The sequence below is a fragment of the Rattus rattus genome, chromosome 8 (assembly GCF_011064425.1).
Source record: "Rattus rattus isolate New Zealand chromosome 8, Rrattus_CSIRO_v1, whole genome shotgun sequence".
Taxonomy (NCBI): domain Eukaryota; kingdom Metazoa; phylum Chordata; class Mammalia; order Rodentia; family Muridae; genus Rattus; species Rattus rattus.
The window spans coordinates 4,314,149-4,332,454 of record NC_046161.1 but is presented as its reverse complement, the minus strand read 5'-3'; the positions used below and the strand labels follow the sequence as shown (position 1 = coordinate 4,332,454).

General features: G+C 40.8%; 1 pseudogene; it reads left to right on the top strand.

The window, feature by feature from the left end:
* Positions 1-5,335: 5,335 nt before the first annotated feature.
* Positions 5,336-18,306, top strand: part of LOC116907201 — a 20,082-nt pseudogene continuing 7,111 nt past the window's right edge.

Below are 18,306 nucleotides of genomic sequence, written 5' to 3'. Positions count from 1 at the left end.
AGTAATTTAAAATAACATTTTTCCTTAGGTTCCTGGAAGCCACTGCAGAGCCACCAACTGGAATTAGCAGGGCTCCTGTGGGATGAACCATCTTCCACTTTATGGCTTTTTGACATCTGTCCCAGGGTGTGATTTTACCACACAGACATTGGGCAATTCATTGGATTTGCCCTTGCTTGGTAGGAAGTCTGGTGGAATTTGCTTTATTGATTAAACTTCTAAGTTTCCCTGAACTCCATTCTCTGAAGAAAAACCCGTGCACAAAATACAGAGATTCAAGGCAGCCTTGAGTTCTCCTCCCTTTTGAAGCTAAGACTTTTGTCTCTTCACTTTGTCCATGTGTGCATTCTATCATGGCTTTGTGTTGTGTTTTTTTTTTTTTTTTAATTATCTTGAGTATTTCTTATGTACATTTCGAGTTTTATTCCCTTTCCCGGTTTCCGGGCAAACATCCCCTTCCCTCCCCCCCTTCCTTATGGGTGTTCCCCTCCCCACCCTCCCCCCATTGCCGCCCTCCCCCCGACAGTCTAGTTCACTGGGGGTTCAGTCTTAGCAGGAACCAGGGCTTCCCTTCCACTGGTGCTCTTACTAGGATATTCATTGCTACCTATGAGGTCAGAGTCCAGGGTCAGTCCATGTATAGTCTTTAGGTAGTGGCTTAGTCCTGGAAGCTCTAGTTGCTTGGCATTGTTGTACATATGGGGTCTCAAGCCCCTTCAAGCTCTTCCAGTTCTTTCTCTGATTCCTTCAACGGGGGTCCCGTTCTCAGTTCAGTGGTTTGCTGCTGGCATTCGCCTCTGTATTTGCTGTATTCTGCCTGTGTCTCTCAGGAGCGATCTACATCCGGCTCCTGTCGGTCTGCACTTCTTTGCTTCATCCATCTTGTCTAATTGGGAGGCTGTATATGTATGGGCCACATGTGGGGCAGGCTCTGAATGGGTGTTCCTTCAGTCTCTGTTTTAATCTTTGCCTCTCTCTTCCCTGCCAAGGGTATTCTTGTTCCCCTTTTAAAGAAGGAGTGAAGCCTTCACATTTTGATCATCCGTCTTGAGTGAGAAGGGACTGTTCTCTTGAGCCCAGGCCAGTCCCTAACTGGCCTTTATCTTTCTGTCCCAGCCTCTTGAGGACTGGGATGACAGGTGTGAGAAACCACACTTAACCGACTTATTTTTTAAAGACTTAGGTTTTAATTGTGTGGTATATGCAGTTAGTTGTAGGTTCCCTTGGAGGTTAGGGTTACAGTGGTTATGAGCTACCTGATGTGGATGCTGGGAACTGAGGACCTCTGGAAGAACTGCAGGCTCTCTTAGCCCCTCCAGTTCCTGACCTCTTTGATATGCAAATCCACAAAATAAGAACCGAGTGCAGATACTAAACTGATTTGACTCCATTCTAGTCCAACTCTGGTGCCAAAAATAAACTACACCTGCATTGGACCTGCATCACTGTGACCCAGTTACTGTTAGCAGTCAGCCTGTCCCCTCTCTAGAAATAAAAAACAGCTACAAGATAGGAAAGTCACCAAGTTGAAAAGTCAAGTCTGAACTATTAGCCAGATCATTTTGAGGAGAGCACTTGTGGGAGTGGCATATTGATAGAACGTTGCTCATTAGAAGTCTGAAAAACAGATGTAATCTCGCTGTCCTGGGGCTAACCCTGTCCATTATGATAGCAAATAGAAGAGACTAATGAACAGAACAGTGTTGACTCATTTCCTCCAGGGATACACATCCACAGTAGACAAAACCTCAGGGGTGGACGAAAACAGAAAAGTCAAGGAAACAACAAGGTGGATTTCTAATTTATATTGGAAAGTTGAGTGTCTTGTTCTTGTTCTTCCAGCTTTTCACAAAGCAGCTTTTTTTTTTTTTGAAGAGTTGTTAGCACAGCCCCTGTAGACTGAGACTGGCCACAACTACCTTTTCCTGAAGATGCACTGAACTAGGCACATGGCCACGGCTCTGCCCTTCCATGCTGCCCTATTGGACCTTTCCTAGTAAATCTCACTAGTGAACTTCATACCCCAAGGACACCATGGGCTTTCTTTAACCCAGCGAGAAGTCCCTACTTGCCTTTCTGCTACTGTCTGTACTTTGTGACATACATCCTAGGTAAAGTATATGAAACTACCAATTTCATGTATATCAAATATGATTAATATTGGTAATTTTAAATAGTTTTAGATATCCAAAAGGCAAAAGAATTTTTCAGGTTTTTCCACATAAAACATAGAATTAATTAATAGTGCGTTCCTCTTAGGCCTTCCAGGGTTCAAACTTGCTTTCTTTCCCAATACCACAAACTCCCTTTAGTCTGCACAGGAGAGATATTATGAGAATAGGTGGATTATCTAGACTTTAAAAGTTCCTTTCGGGATGAAAGAGATGGCTCAAAGCTTAAGAGCATTGGCTGCTCTTGCAGGGGACCTGGCATTGGTTTTAAGCACCATATCACGGGACTCAGTTCCAGGGAATCTGACACTCTCTTCCAGCTGCACAGGCATTTGCATTCATACAGAATACAGAATGCATACACTGTGGCAAGCACATATTCACATTGCCACTAAAGCTATGAGACAATGCATGTCTGTATGGCATTTAAAAAATTGCTTTGTGATAAGCCAGATGTTGTAGCAACTCCCAACACTTTCAATGTAGAGGCAGGAGGAGCTGTAGAGTTTGAGGCCAGCCTGAGCTACTAAAAGCTTGTCTCAAAAACATCAGAACAAACAAACAAATAAACTAACTGTTTACCTGGAGAGAAGCAGGTAAACTGGTTCAGCCATCCCGTCCTAATGTGACACTACACAAAGGGATGAAGTAGGGAGTCACAGCATTCCACGTCTGCTTGACCCAAACGCTGGTGGAACAAATTCATTATGTTTCAGCAATTGTGGTGTTTGTTTATATGATAAACCTTGAATGAAGGTTCTCAGTTCTTATCCAGTCACCTTGGGGGATAAATCCATCTTGAATTTATTTCGGAGGAATGATGGTTTTCCCAGAAATCTGAAAACAAAATGTGCTTATTGCATAATTGAGCAAAGGTGCCCAAACACTGTGAGTCTGCTTCTCCTCCTCCAAATTACAGACCACGAGAAGTGGTTTGCTGGCTTTCCAGTTCCTGCTCCAGTGTTTTGGGAAGTAAGACCACAACCGTCTAGATCCACATTGTTGGGATTTCTGTTTCCCAGTAAGGATGTATGTAAATCATCCTTTCCTGTTGGTCTCTTTCTGACCTGTTCTCAGTTCACACACTTAGTTAACAGGAAATGTTATGTTTTAAATCCTTTGCACTAGGTCATGAGAACACTGGGTTAAAACTACAGTTCATATTTAGTGGCCCTGGAGCCGCAAGAAAGCTGGCTATGAAAAAGCAATGCCAGCACCTTTCAGATCTTCTGAGAGGGGAAATAGAACTAGAAGAGTGGGCCCAATCCCAGAAGAGCAGAGCAGGATAGCAACTGCATGAAGACAGCTGTGTTCTGATGAGTTCATCAAAAAGGAAGCAATGGAGTGTCTAGTTCTCAGTGGAGGCTTGAGAACTCTTTAGAGCTGCTTCCTGGGCTGTTGGGAGCGTCTGAGTTTTCCCTAGAGAACGTGTGTGTGTGTGTGTGTGTGTGTGTGTGTGTGTGTTCTCATAATTATACAAAAGCAACCCACATACATATACCTCAGCTCATTTGGATCCCCTCCTTATAAACAAGAACTAGGTCATAAACTGGGGCCCACATTCGTTGCTGCCCTTAAGAGTTACTGAGAATAAAGAAGACCTGACTTTGTCAAGTAAAAATCAAGCAATGTCATAATTGCTGTGTGAATTGTCTGCTGCAGAAAAGGGATAGAGCTACATTGCACCCACACATTTTTGAGTATCTTTAGGAGCAAATGCTCAATGGTACCTGGAACCCAATGGTTACCTGGGACCAATCACCTCGGAGTGATTGTCTTGTTCACACAGTCTCCTTCCCTTTAAGTTTTTATTTAACATGTTGAATGCATGCCTTCTGTGGTGTGCTTTGCGGTGATAAACGAACAGCAAGCTTGCAGGATACAGGTGATAATTTGTACACAAACAATGATACTAGTTTATAGGGTCACCACAACAATGAATCATAGGCGAGATATCATAAAACATGTATTGCTGTGCCTGGAGAGGTGGGCCCAGTCGTTGGGAGTATTCATTGCTCTTGCACAGGACTCTGGTTTGACTCCCACCACCCACATAGTGGCTCACGAACATCCATAACTCCAGTTTCAGGGGACCCAAAGCACTCTTCTTGTTTTCCTGGGTGCCAGGCATGAGTATGGTGCACGTGCATACAGGCAGGCATACATACATATGTCACATTGCTGATTGTTAAAATATCAAGTTATCAGTAAGACCGTGGACCCTTTGAAAAACTGGAAAGATCACTAGATTTTTCTCTTAGATTCTATAGTTCATAGGTTTGTGGTCTCACAATTCTTATCTCAGTTTGCTTCTATAAAGCTACTCTAGAGAGTAAAAATCACTATAGACTTTTTTATACTTTTTTATAGACCTTTCTTTATACACTAGGTAATAGAAAAAACATAGACCAGGAGGAGGTGAGTTATATGGAAACATGTTGGATGAAATTATAGTCTACTTGAAATAACACTGAAATGAGTGGGTATCGTATTTCATAGGCTATGGGGGAACAGAAGAAATGTTTGAATGATACCATGTGATAAGTCCAACTAACCTACTGTGAGTTCATCAACTGTCGGATTAGCATGTCTGTGGAGGCCTTCTATGCAAGTGAAGACAGACTAATAATCGGTGCTGTATAGAACAGAATGGTTGGGGCAGAAGCAGAGCCAGAGGCAAGGGTCCTCTTCCAGCCGCCAAAGCTTGGATCCGTGAGGGTTACAGTGAGGTCAGGTTAGGGAATTGAAACACTTATTTGGAAAGACAGTTTAACTTTTCCCCCTGAAACATATGAGAGAAAGAAGAACCTAAAAAAATAACATCTTTCCAAAATGCTTGTTTAAAAAATCATTCTCACATTCTAAATTGTCACATTCTTCTCTTCCACTAGCTATGGTGGGAAATCTGAAGACCAGTTGCTCAGATTCCAAACAAATGGCATACTTTTTTGTTTATTTAACTCCAATTTGCCCAGCCATAAATAAATAAATGAAATAACCAAGAGTTGACCAGGGTGTCTGTTTATGTCCTCTAAAACTATAGGTTAGATTCCCAGAGGTTTCAATTTTGCCAGGAATCTCAACCGCAGTCATAGAATTGTGAAACTAAGTAGACTGTAAAGCAAGCGGGCGGCCTGCCTGAGAGGAAAGGGAGGAGGAGAGACATGCGGACTGAGCGGGAGTTGGCAGGGGGCAGAACTTCCAAAGAAGTCACAGTCAGTATGGAGCGTGAGGTAGCTTCTCAACTGCCTCTCAGCAGATCAAAACAATCAACCATTGTATGTTAACGTTCGCCCATTCTTACTGTCCTTCACCCCTCAAGTGTTTATCGAATGGCAATAGGAAGTCAAGTATTTTTTAGGTAATAGGAACATAGGAGGAAATATAAGATGTCTATCCTTATGAGGGTTATAATTTAATGTGCATATTAGGTACTTTTCTCGACCAAATACAAGAAAGCAACGTAATAAAGGAAGGATTTATTTGGGTTTACAGATTGAGAGGATCCAGTTGATTGTGGTGAGGAAGGCCTGGTGTGAGGCAGCTCTGAGTGCTCCCATCTCAGCACACCAGGAAGCAGAGACAGACTGTGAAGTAGGATTGGGCTCTAAACCTTCAGTCACCGGCTTCTTCTGGCTTGACTCTACCTCCAAGGGCAACTTCTCAAGACAGTGACACCATCTGGAGACCAAGTGTTCAAACACAGGAGCCTGAGGGAGACATTTTACTTTCAAATCAAAACAGAAAGCTTAATCAATGACAAACATACTGAGCATGCTAGGTGGTGATGGAGGCCATGTAGTAACAGAGAGAAGAAGGAAGGAGCAGAGACTGTCGGTTGACAGATCAGAGAGCACACTGAAAGTGTGTATTGTAGTTTAGGGATGAAGAAAGCAAAAGTGATTACTATCTCCCCACTAGCGATAATGATAACGACAGTGATTCGGGAACCTTAGATTCAGTTTGTTATGCTACACTCATCATCTTCATCACAGATGATGACCTTCATCACATGGAGCCCCTTTGTTCCTGAGATGGTAAAGTGTGCCCGCACACACTGGTCTCTCAAGTCTCCATGACCTTGTTCTTCAACAGCACCACATACATGATATTTCGAAGAACTGCCACTTTTATCTCTTGGTGTCACCCCTTAATTCAAAATCCATCTCAATTTGTCCAAGTGTGTCAGCCTCCAGTCTCAAAGTGCCATCCACATCAGGGAGTCTGACCAGAGCTGATCAGCCTTAATAACAAATATGAGCACTGCCTCCCTTGGCTCAAATGCCTTATAGCCTTTCCATCACATTAGGTTATTATCCAAGCTTGTTAGCATGGCAACCAATGCCCTCCAATATCTGATATATTCCACATTCTCCACTCATGTCTTCTAAATGGTGAATCATTTCTTTCCAACATAAAACATGATGCTTGCTCTGTGTGTGTATGTGTGCGTGCGTGCGTGCGTGCGTGCGTGCGTGTGTGTGTGTGTGTGTGTGTGTGTGTGTGTGTTGTTTACCCTGCCTTGGGTGTACTTCTTATCCTTTTATGTCTGAATAACTGATATATCATTCAAATTGAATTTCAGGACTGCCTTTTCCAACCTGGGTTACATAATGAAGCACTTTCTTAAGCCAAACAGAAGTCCATAGAAACATTATGCTATCAGCCATACTACTCTCTGAAATAACTACTCTCTAAGTATGAACTGTCCCCTTCTCTACTTCATGAGACTTCGGGTCTCAGTCCCTATCACCAAACATCTTCCCTGGTCATTAAGCCCAGGCTTAGCTCTTCCTTCTCCAATCAACTGCACTTCAAGGCCTCTAAGAGCTTGGGATTTAACTATGGTTTAACTCCTGTAGGTTAGCTTTAACTACAAAACTTCTTTGTCTCTGAAAGAAAGGATCAAGTTTCATAATGTCATCTCAAATAGATGGGCCATCGCAACTCCTCTGTGCGACTAACCTATACTAACAGTATAGGTTCCATTGTTTCAAACCTTCATAACTTAAGCCAAAGTCATAATGTAAGTATCCTTTGTGAAGGCATCAGAAGGAAGAGCAGGAGGTTTCGGGATGTAGGTGAAGAACCAGAGATTGATTAGGATAACCACGGACAATTCAGTACCATGTTAGTTTGCCCTTGCCCACACTCACTGCCATACCACCATTAATATTAGGGCCACACCACAAATCAAGTACAGAGATCATCTTGGTGGATTATTATAATAATACCATGAGGTGACCACTCTCATTATACCCCAAAATGGAGAAACTGGAACTCAAAATGATAAAGTAACTTCCCAGTATCAACAATGAATGAAAGATGAGAGAGAGGAGTTCTAATCTTAGCACATGGCTGGCTGGATTGAGCCAGTGTCACCAGGTTAAAATAACTGGGCTGGCAAAGGCAGAGAACTGCCCCCATGATGGAATGTGGAAAGCACCTGACTGGAGCCAGGAAACAGGAATTCTTCATCTGGAGTAGCCTCTCTACATCTGCTTTCTTCTAGACAAATGAAGAAAATACCCTGGATAACTTCTAACCCATATTCCAGTCTCAAATTCAGTACTAGAGGCAGAATCAAGGTCAGCTCACACTTAATGTCTTGTTAATTCTACTTAATTCTAATTGATAGAGGGAGGTTTGACAGGGAGTCCACGAGGAGCGAGGCAGGGGACTGAGAGGGGTTTTAATGAGTGTTTTGAAGCAAGAAAGGAAATACCATAAAGAAGAAACATAAGGAAGAAATTCAAGCAAGGCTATGAAGAGAGTGAGTAAAAGGAAGAGGTAGGTGAGTCACACACACAGGAACTAGAAGGTTCTCTGGGCTGTGGTAGGAAGTGCATTGACAGCAGGAAGTGGGTATAATAATCAAATTAGTCAAGAGACGACCAGCTGGAGAACTTGTCTGTAATGCAGGGATATCCAAAACTTACTAATTGGGGCAAAGTCCCTTATCCAGAAAGTTTGATGTGTTTGTGCAAAGGGATGGATTTCCCCTGCTCGTTGTTACCAATGTGTAATAGACAGGTGAAGATATCTCACAAGAACATTTTAAAATATTTTACTTAATGTGTACACACACACACACACACACACACACACACACACACACACACACACACACCACCTGCAAGCGCACATGGGCGTGGGTGTCTGAGGTGGCCACAAGAGGGAGCGAAAGTTCTAGGTGGCTGTGAGCTACCTAAAATGAACCCTTGGTCTTCAACAGGAGAAATGCATGCCTTTAACTGCTGAGTGACATCTTCAGCTCCATACAGAACTTTTCCAAAGGGTAAGTACAGAACAGGAGATTGTTCTGGACTGTCATTCTAAAGTCACTTGAGCCATATTAAAATGCTTGAGAAGAGCAGTGTTTTCCCTGGTCTTGTTAAGGGAGCAGGGAGGCCGACACTTCAGTGTGGTGTGAGTTGGCATGTAGAGGAAATTGCTGAGGTCTGTGTGGTACATGGTTGGGTTTCTAGAGCTAGGGCTGGAATTGTTTCTTAACCTTTTCCCCCAAAATATAAACTCTTTCCAAATGTACCACAAGTCTCTTCAACTTTGTGTCTTCCTTTACAAAATCCTAGTGTTTATCTAAGAAGAATATACTTAGTGAGACCCCAGGGCTCTTCCGGGAAGACCCTTCCACTTCTGCCTCTCTAAAGAAAGACATGGGTTGTTTTCATTTACAATACTTAATCAAATCACTAACTTTGTCAGCTAACTGCACAGGACAGTTCTCACCAGACTCAAATAGTTTTCCTAGGAGAGAATATCAAAATAAATCTTTTTCCTCCTCTTGTTTCTGAAATGCATTTTCTGTGATTATAGAAGTGAGAAAAGCTACACTTCAGATTTCAATGTTTACAGTGCTTATGAGGAAGATCCACAGGCAGAGCTAAAGAGCTCCACTGGGAAGGAGTGCAGAAGGCAACTGAAAGGTTGTGTGTTACTGCGTGTGTGTGTGTGTGTGTGTGTGTGTGTGTGTGTGTCTGTGTGTGTTACCTCACATGTGTTTCTGTGTGTACGTTACCACGAGTATGCTACTGTGTGTTTCCAAGTGTGTGTGTCACGGTGTGTTTGTTATTGTATGTATGTCACTGTGTGTGTTACTGTGTGTTACTTTTTTTTTTTTTACTTCTTCACTATTTCTTTTTGTTATGGCTGTTTTCAAGTTTTGCTTTTATTTTACTCTGAGAGATTCTTGTTTCAATTAAATAGAAGGGAGAACATAAGGCATGAAAGATGTGCTCTTGTGCCTTCCAGGGGGTGGACCCAGGGCTCCCCTCCCTCTGGCAAGCTTTCATCTTTTCCATGGCTGAACTGATCTGCAAGACGCTCAGAGAAGTGTGGAAACAGCAACAGCTACAGGAGGACTGGAGTGAATCCATGCCAGGGAGGCCAAAGCTTGAGGCACAGCTAAGAGAAAGCAACATTGTGAAAAGCTGGCACAGCCAGCTGGATCCAGTACGGTTTTCTCAAACGTCTGGGTCCTGTGATCATCAAACAAAAGCTGTAGAAGTTTTTGACCACATTGGAGAAGAGGCTGGACTGTACCATGGCTGAAATTTAGTGGCATTATTTGTAGCAACACCGAGTAGCTCCAAGAGATAGAAGAGATACACACCTACTCAAGAAAATGAACACTAGATAGCTAGACCAAGAAACACTGCCAATGATCTAATTCCAAATGCCCAGGTTCTGTTGAAAAAATTTACAAACATGGATAACGAAGTCATGTCTCTAAGATATTAGTATGACAATAGTCTGAGAAAAGAAATTTAGGTCGTGTAGCAGACAATCGTTTCAAAAGACCAATTATAAATACATCTATGGAGTTCAAAGAGGATATGAAGACATGCCTCAATGAGGATCGTAAAATCACAAACAGATGAATAATGAAACAAAAACAATTCAAGATATGAAAACAATTTAATAAAGAGAATCTGAAGAAAAGCCAAACTAAGCTAAAACTCAAAATGAAAAATGTGGCTGTCAAATCAAATTCTCAGTGGAGCGCCTCACCAATAGGTTGGAACAAGTGGAAAAAATAATACCAGGTCTTTAAGATAAGGTAGAGGAATTGGATCACTCAAAGAAAATGTTAACTATAAAATGCTCCTAAAACAATTTCCTTGGCCTTATTTTCCACATGCTCTCCATCTTTCTTACTTACCAAGTCAGTAATTTAGCCCTTGAAAATTACTCTTACATACAGTGCCGATGTTTGATCATGTGGGCCCCATGAGATCATTATTCAGGGAAGGAATAAGAAATCAGGAATATTAACTACTCAGATGAGGGCTGTGTGGGCAACCAGAATATTGGTGCAGTAAACAGGGTATGGTTTATCTGTTGATAGTGCACACTTCCTGTTGATGCAGGAAGAGCTATAAAAGACATTTTGAAGGCAAAAATTTTCAGTATTAGACCCCTAATTGTCTATGAATATGAAAGGGAAAGGAGTAGATGTGTGACAGCCATTACCATGCTGAGAAAGTGCAAACGGATCTTAGTTTTGGCCTTGCTATAGTGAACAAAAGGGAAAAAGGGCAAGTAACATATAAAGGCAGACATATCAGAATTACACCAGAATTCTCAACAGAGACTATGAAAGCCAGAAGATCCTGGCAGATATCATACAGACCCTAAGAGAACACAAATGCCAGCCCAGGCTACTATATCCAGCAAAACTCTCAATTACCATAGATGGAGAAACCAAGATATTCCATGAAAAAACCAAATTTACATAATATCTTTCCACAAATACAGCCCTACGATAATAGATGGTAAACACCAGCACAAGGAGGGAAACTACACACTAGAAAAATAATAAAGTAATCTTCTTTCCACTAACCCAAAAGAAGATAGCCACATAAACATAATTCTGTCTTTAACAACAGAAATAATAGGAAACAACAATCACTGGTGCCTAATATCCCTCAACATCAATGGACTCGATTCCCCAGTAAAAAGACATAGACTAACAGATTGAACCCAGCATTCATAAAAGAAACTTTACTAAAGGTCAAAGCACACATTGTACCTCACACAATAATAGTGGGAAACTTCAACACTCCACTTCCATCAATGGACAGATCATAGAAACAGAAAACAAGCAGAGCCACAGTAAAACTAACGGAAGTTATGAACCAATTGGATTTTACAGACATCTATAGAACATTTCATCCTAAAACAAAAGAATATGCCTTATTCTCAGCACTTCATGGTACCTTTTCCAAAATTGACCATATAATAGGTCACAAAAAAGGCCTCAACAGATACAAGAAGATAGAAATAATCCCACGCATCCTATCAGATTACCATGGGTTAAGGCCGGTCTTCAATAACAACAAAAACAACAGAAAGCCCACATACACATGAAATGTGAACAATGCTTTCTACTCAATGATAACTTGGTGAAGGAAGAAACAAAGAAATAAATTAAAGGCTTTTTAGAATTTAATGAAAATGAAGGCACAACATACCCAAACTTATGGGACACAATGAGAGCAGTGCTAAGAGGAAAACTCATAGCTCTGAGTGCCTCCAAAAAGAAACAGGAGAGCACATACTGTAGCAGCTTGACAGCACACCTTAAAGTCCTAGAACAAAAAGAAGCAAATACACTGAAGAGAAGTAGATGGCAGGAAATAATCAAACTCAGGACTGAAATCAAGCAAGTAGAAACAAAAAGGACTATACAAAGAATCAACAAAACCAGGAGCTGGTTCTTTGAGAAAATCAACAAGATAGGTAAACCCTATCTTACTACAAAGCCTACACTCAACAAAACTAGAAAATCTGGATGAAATGGACAACTTTCTAGACATATAGCAGGTACCAAGTTAAATCAGGATCAGATAAACCATCTAAACAGTCCTATAACCCCTAAAGAAATAGAAGCAGTCATTAAAAGTCTCCCAACCAAAAAACATCCAGAAACAGGTGAATTTACTGCGGAATTCTATCAGACCTTCATAGAAGACCTACTATCAACATCTCCAAATTATTCCACAAAATACAAACAAAAGGGACACTACCCAATTTGTTCTGTGAAGTCACAATTACGCTTATACCTAAACCACACAAAGACTCAACAAAGAAAGAGAAATTCAGACCAATTTCCCTTATGAATATCAATGCCAAAATACTCAATAAAATTCTTCCAAACTGAATCCAAGAACACATTAAAATGATCATCTATCATGATCAAGTAGCCTTCATCCCAGGGATACAGAGATGGTTCAATATACAGAAATCTGTCAATGTAATCCACTACATAAACAAACTCAAAGAAAAACCCATGATCATCTCATTAGATGCTAAGAAAGCACTTGACAAAATTCAACACCCCTTCATGGTAAAATTCTTGGAAAGATCAAGAATTTAAGACCCCATACCTAAACATAGTAAAAGGAATATACAGCAAACCAGTAGCCAACATCAGACTAAATGGAGAGAAACTTGAAGCAATTCCACTAAAATCAGGAACTAGACAAGGCTGCCCACTGTCTCCCTACCTGTTCAATATAGTACTCGAAGTCCTAGCCTGAGTAACTAGACAACAAAAGGTGGTCAAAGGGATACAAATTGAAAAGAGAAGTCAAAATATCACTATTGGCAGATGGTATGATAGTATAGTTAAATGACCCCCAAAATTCCACCAGAGAACTACTAAGCCTGATAAATAATATCAGCACAGTGGCTGGGTATAAAATTAACTCAAACAAATCAGTAGCTTTTCTATACTCAAAGAATAAACAGGCTGAGAAAGAAATTAGGGAAAGCACACCCTTCTAATAGTCACAAATAATATAAAATACCTTTGTGTGACTCTAACCAAACAAGTGAAAGATCTGTATGACAAGAACTTCAAGTCTCTGCAGAAAGAAATTGAAGAACTCAGAAGATAGAATGATCTTTCATGCTCATGGATTGACAGGATTAATATAGTAAAATGGCCATCTTGGCGAAAGCAATCTACAGATTCTGTGCAATCCCCCATCTTAATCCCAAGCTAATTCTTCACGGAAGTTGAAAGAGCAATTTGCAAATTCATTTAGAATAACATAACCCTGGGATAGTGAAAACTATTCTCAACAACAAAAGAAGTTCTGAGGGAATCACCATTCCTAACCTCCAGCTGTATTATAGAGCAATAGTGATAAAAACTGTATGGTATTGGTAACAGAGACAGACAGGCTGATCAAAGGAATAGAATTGAAGACACAGAAATGAACCCATACACCTATGGTCACTTGATCTTTGACAAAGGAAGTAAAACCACCCAGTGGGAAAAAGACACCATTTGTTAATGGTGCTGGTTCAACTGGCGGTCAGGATATAGAAGAATGCAAATCAATCCATTGTTATTGACCTGTACAAAGCTCAAGTCCAAGTGGACCTCCACATAAAACCAGATACACCCAAACTAATAGAAGACAAAGTTGGGAAGAGCCTCTAACACATGGACACTGGGGAAAATTTCCTAAACAGGACATCAATGGCTTATGCTCTAAGATCAAGAATCGACAAATAGGATGTCATAAAATTGAAAAGCTTCTGCAAGGCAAAGGACACTGTTATTAGGACAAAACAGCAACCAACAAATTGGGAAAACATCTTTACCAATCTTATATCTGATAGAGGACTAATATCCAATATATAAATAACTCAAGAACTTAGACTCTAGAGAATCAAATATTTAAAAAAAATTTTTTTAAATGGGCTACAGAGCTAAACAAAGAATTCTCAACTGAAAAATATTGAATAGTCAAGAAGCAACTAAAGAAATGTTCGACATCCTTAGTCATTAGGGAAATGCAAACCAAAACAACCCTGAGACACCACCTCACTCCAGTCAGAATAGTTAAGATCAAAAACTCAGGTGACAGCAGATGTTGGTTAGGATGTAGAGAAAGGAACACTCCTCCATTGTTGGTGGGATTGCAAGCTGGTACAACCACTTTGGAAATCAATCTGGCATTTTCTCAGAAAATTGGACATAGTAGTACCCGAGGACCCAGCTATACTACTCCTGGGCATATACCAAAAGATGCTCCGACATATAACAAGGACACATGCTCCACTATGCTCAAAGCAACCTTATTTATAATAGCCAGGAGCTGGAAAGAACCCAGATGCCCTTCAACAGAGGAATGGATACAGAAAATGTGGTACATCTACACAATGGAATATTACTCAGCTATCAAAAACAATGACTTCATGAAATTCTTAGACAAATGGATGGAACTAGAAAATATCATCCTGAGTGAGGTAACCCAATCACAAAAGAACATATATGGTATGCACTCAGTGGTAAGTGGATATTAACTCAAAGCTTGGAATACCCAAGATACAATTCACAGACCTCATGAAGCTCAAGACAAAGGAAGACCAAAATGTGGATGCTTTAGTCCTACTTAGAAGGGGGAACAAGAATACTTACAGGAGGAAATGTGGAGACAAAGTGTGAAGCAGAGACTGAAGGAGAGGCCATCCAGAGACTACCCCACCAGGGGATCCATCCCATAGACAACCACCTAACCCAGACAATGTTGTTGATGCCAAGAAATGCTTGCTGCCAGTGGCCTGATATAGCTGTGTCCTGAGAGGCTTTGCCCGACAACACAGAGGCAGATGCTCACTGTCAACCATTGAACTGAGAATGAGGTCCCCAATGGAGGAATTAGAGAAAGGATTGAAGGAGCTGAAGAGGTTTGCAACCCCACAAGAAGAACAACAATATCAACCAACCAGACACCCCAGAACTTCCAGGGATTAAACCACCAACCAAATAGTACACATGGACAAACCCATGGCTCCAGCTACACATGTAGCGGAGGATGGCATTGTCAGGCATCAGTGGAAGGAGAGGCCCTTTGTCCTGTGAATGACTGATACCCCAGTGTAGAGGAATGTCATGGAGGGGGTGGCAGGGCGTGGTTCAGTGGGTTTGGGAGCACCCTCATACAAACTGGGGGAGGTAGTGGGTTTCTGGATGGGAAACCAGGAAAGGGGATAAGATTTGAAACGTAAATAAAAAGTATCCAGTAAAAGAAAAAAATGTCAAAAAAATATAAATCCACATATTAACTCTTGAAAAAAAATAAAGGTAATGCATAGTGCCCTGTTGGTTGGCACAGGTTTAGGATCTAATTCTAGCACTTTGCAGATGTAGATCCGAAGAGATCGAGGGATCATCAGCTTGTTGACAGCTGAAGAAAAGTGTAGACTGTTTCTAAGAGCTCAAAAGCTATGTCAAGATGGGAATGAGGCGAGGTGGGCTATTGCAACACAGAGCTTGTTCTTTAAAAAGGTTGAGGCATCATAGGAGCTGTGGCACTTGGCTCAGGAAGAAGTACATGCCAGGCTGGACTGTGTGCCTGACACAAATAATGTCAAGTGTAACAGAAGAATGCAGTTGAAAAGTAGAGAAATCCTAGACACTGAGATGACCATAAAGTAGAGATAGATGGTCCTGAGAACCAGAGGAAATAAGCTGGTACAGAAGAAATTTGTATTCTGCCGATATATTGCCAGAATGACTTGTAAGCCCACAGCTCTTGAGTTAAGTTATAGGCTCACTAGGAAACCGGGAGTTCTAAGCATCACTTGATCCTAAGGCAAGATTTGGAGATTACAGAATAATGATTCTGGTGGTTAGTGGAGAAGACAGAGAGTAAGAATTTATCCACATACCAGGTGTTTCTCCACCAGCAGTGCTTTGACATGTAACTCGTTCCTGAGCAGAAAGGCATGGCAAATCAGCTTATTATCATCTGATAGCAACTAATTCCCCCTCTACAAAAACAATCCTCCTCGCACATGATACGCATCCAGAGCTCTAGTCAGCTCTTCATAAGGTTTAGCTTTTAAACTTGTATTATACTTTTATTTATTCATTGTTTGCTTATAAGGTATGGGCATGCTACAGGGCTTATGTGGAGGTCAAGGACAGCTTGCAGAAGTTACTCCACTTATGGGTCTGGTCCTCAGGCTTTGTGGCAAGTTCCTCTCCCTTATGAGGTTCTCAGAATGCATTTGTGTAAATCAATTCAAAGGTGTCATGTTTTTAAAATGATCCTAGAACCAATAATTAAGGAAAGGGTTTACTGTGGAAAAATAGAGGCCACAACTTACAAAAGGAGGAGAGTTAAAGAAACAGAGTACAGGAAAAGACCTTTAAGATATCGAAAATATTAAAGGTCTCAGGAATGTGGGAGCAGTTATTATTGCATGAAACTAAGTATAAAGATGTTTGTGAGGCTGGAGAGATGGCTCCATGGTTAAGAGCAAGCCATGTTTGAGTCACCAATGCTCCTACATCTGACTGCAATAAAATTGCTGGCTTACCAAGTTAGAGTTGGCTGAGATAATTTCTTAAGTATTTCCTTTGGAAATTATTGGCTTGAAATAATAATCTTTAATTATTTCTCAGCAACAATTTCAGCCTTAATTTCTTAAGGCTTTTGCAGTGAGAAAAACCTACCTTATCAATTCTTTCCGAAGCCATAAAATTGTTGTCTTTTTTACCTTGGCAACCAATTAAATTCACATGATGTATATGTTCTAGAGATTTCATTTGGTGGTTACTCATATTTTAGAGACCATGAATTTTTTCAAATGTCTAAATTTAAAGCATGTTAGAAAAGACCATAGGCCATTAGTGCTATCCCAATAGCATTACAGGGTTACATCTTATAGGTCACTGTGATAGCATCTTCTTGCTTTCTTCTCAAAGGGCTTTCTAGTTATTTCATAGCCCAGTTAGAGCAAATTTTCTCTTTGTTTAAACATCTTGATTGGAAAACTCCTCAATTAAGTTCCCTAATTGCCTGACATGTCCAGCTCTTTGTCTTCACTTAAATTGTACATAGCACTGACAGCCCAGACTTGGCTGTATCTCTTAGTATGGGTCTGTCCTGCCATTTGAGTCAGACTCCCTTCTCTCCGTTTATTGCCTTTCTTCACTCCAGTGAATTAGGAATTGTTCTATCTTCATTTGTTGTCAATGTGACAAAGACTCTGACCAAAAACAACTTTGGGGTGGTGTTTGGCTTCCAATTCCAAGTCCATCACTGAGTAATATCAAGGCAAAACTCAAAGGACCACTACTCATGATCGTATACAGCATCATGTCTGATCAAGGCTGCAGCAGGTACCTGGAAGACGCTGCTTGCTGGCTCAAAGGCAGGCTTATGCATAGCTAGCTCTTCTTCAGTTTAGTATTACCTTCCCTGACCATGGTGGGGTCCACAGTAGACCAGGCTCTTATACACAGAGAAATCATCAAGACAATCTCCTCAGAGATATGGCCCACAGGCCAATCTGAGTTGGGCAATTCCTCACTTGGGATTCTTTTCCCAGATAATTCTAAGGAATTATCAAGTTGATAGCTAAAGTAAACCAGGACAAGAATGCAAAATTTTAATATTTTACACTTATTTATTTATTTGGTAGGGGGTATATGTGCGTCATCGTGCATGTGTAGAAGTCAGAGGGCAACTTTCAGGAAGAGGTTCTCTCTTTCTGCCATGTAGATTTTGGGGATGAAACTCAGATGAACAGGCTTAGCAGCCAACACCTTTCCACTTGGAGCCAGCTCACCTGCCTTAATAACTTTTTATAGTTAAAAAGTTTGTGTTACCTTTACATTATTTCTGTTATAGTACTTATAGAATCATTTTTTATTTTATGGTTTGTCTACATCATCTCATAATGGATTGCATCAATTTAAGATCTCCAGACTTTGGGAAAATGCTTGGCTTATACTAAATGTGTAATAATAATAATAATAATAATAATAATAATAATAATAACAATAATAATAAACCTTAAAGGGTGATGACCATCCACACCAACAAAGCACAATTAGTATTGCAGCCCCATGATCATTGTAAGAACTGGCTATTATCTTACCTAAAGTATTTCACAACTAACTTGTCTGTGTGACTGATAGCCTGTAAGCCGGAGTCCTGGAGAATATTTTTCCATAATCTGGATGATGAAGGCTGTGATACTATGGAGTTAATAACAGACTACAGGCTCTGCTCCCAGAACCCGTGGGAGAGATACCTTTACCGCCTGGTCAGGTGGGCACCCTGAGGCTGCAGAGCTGAAGAGA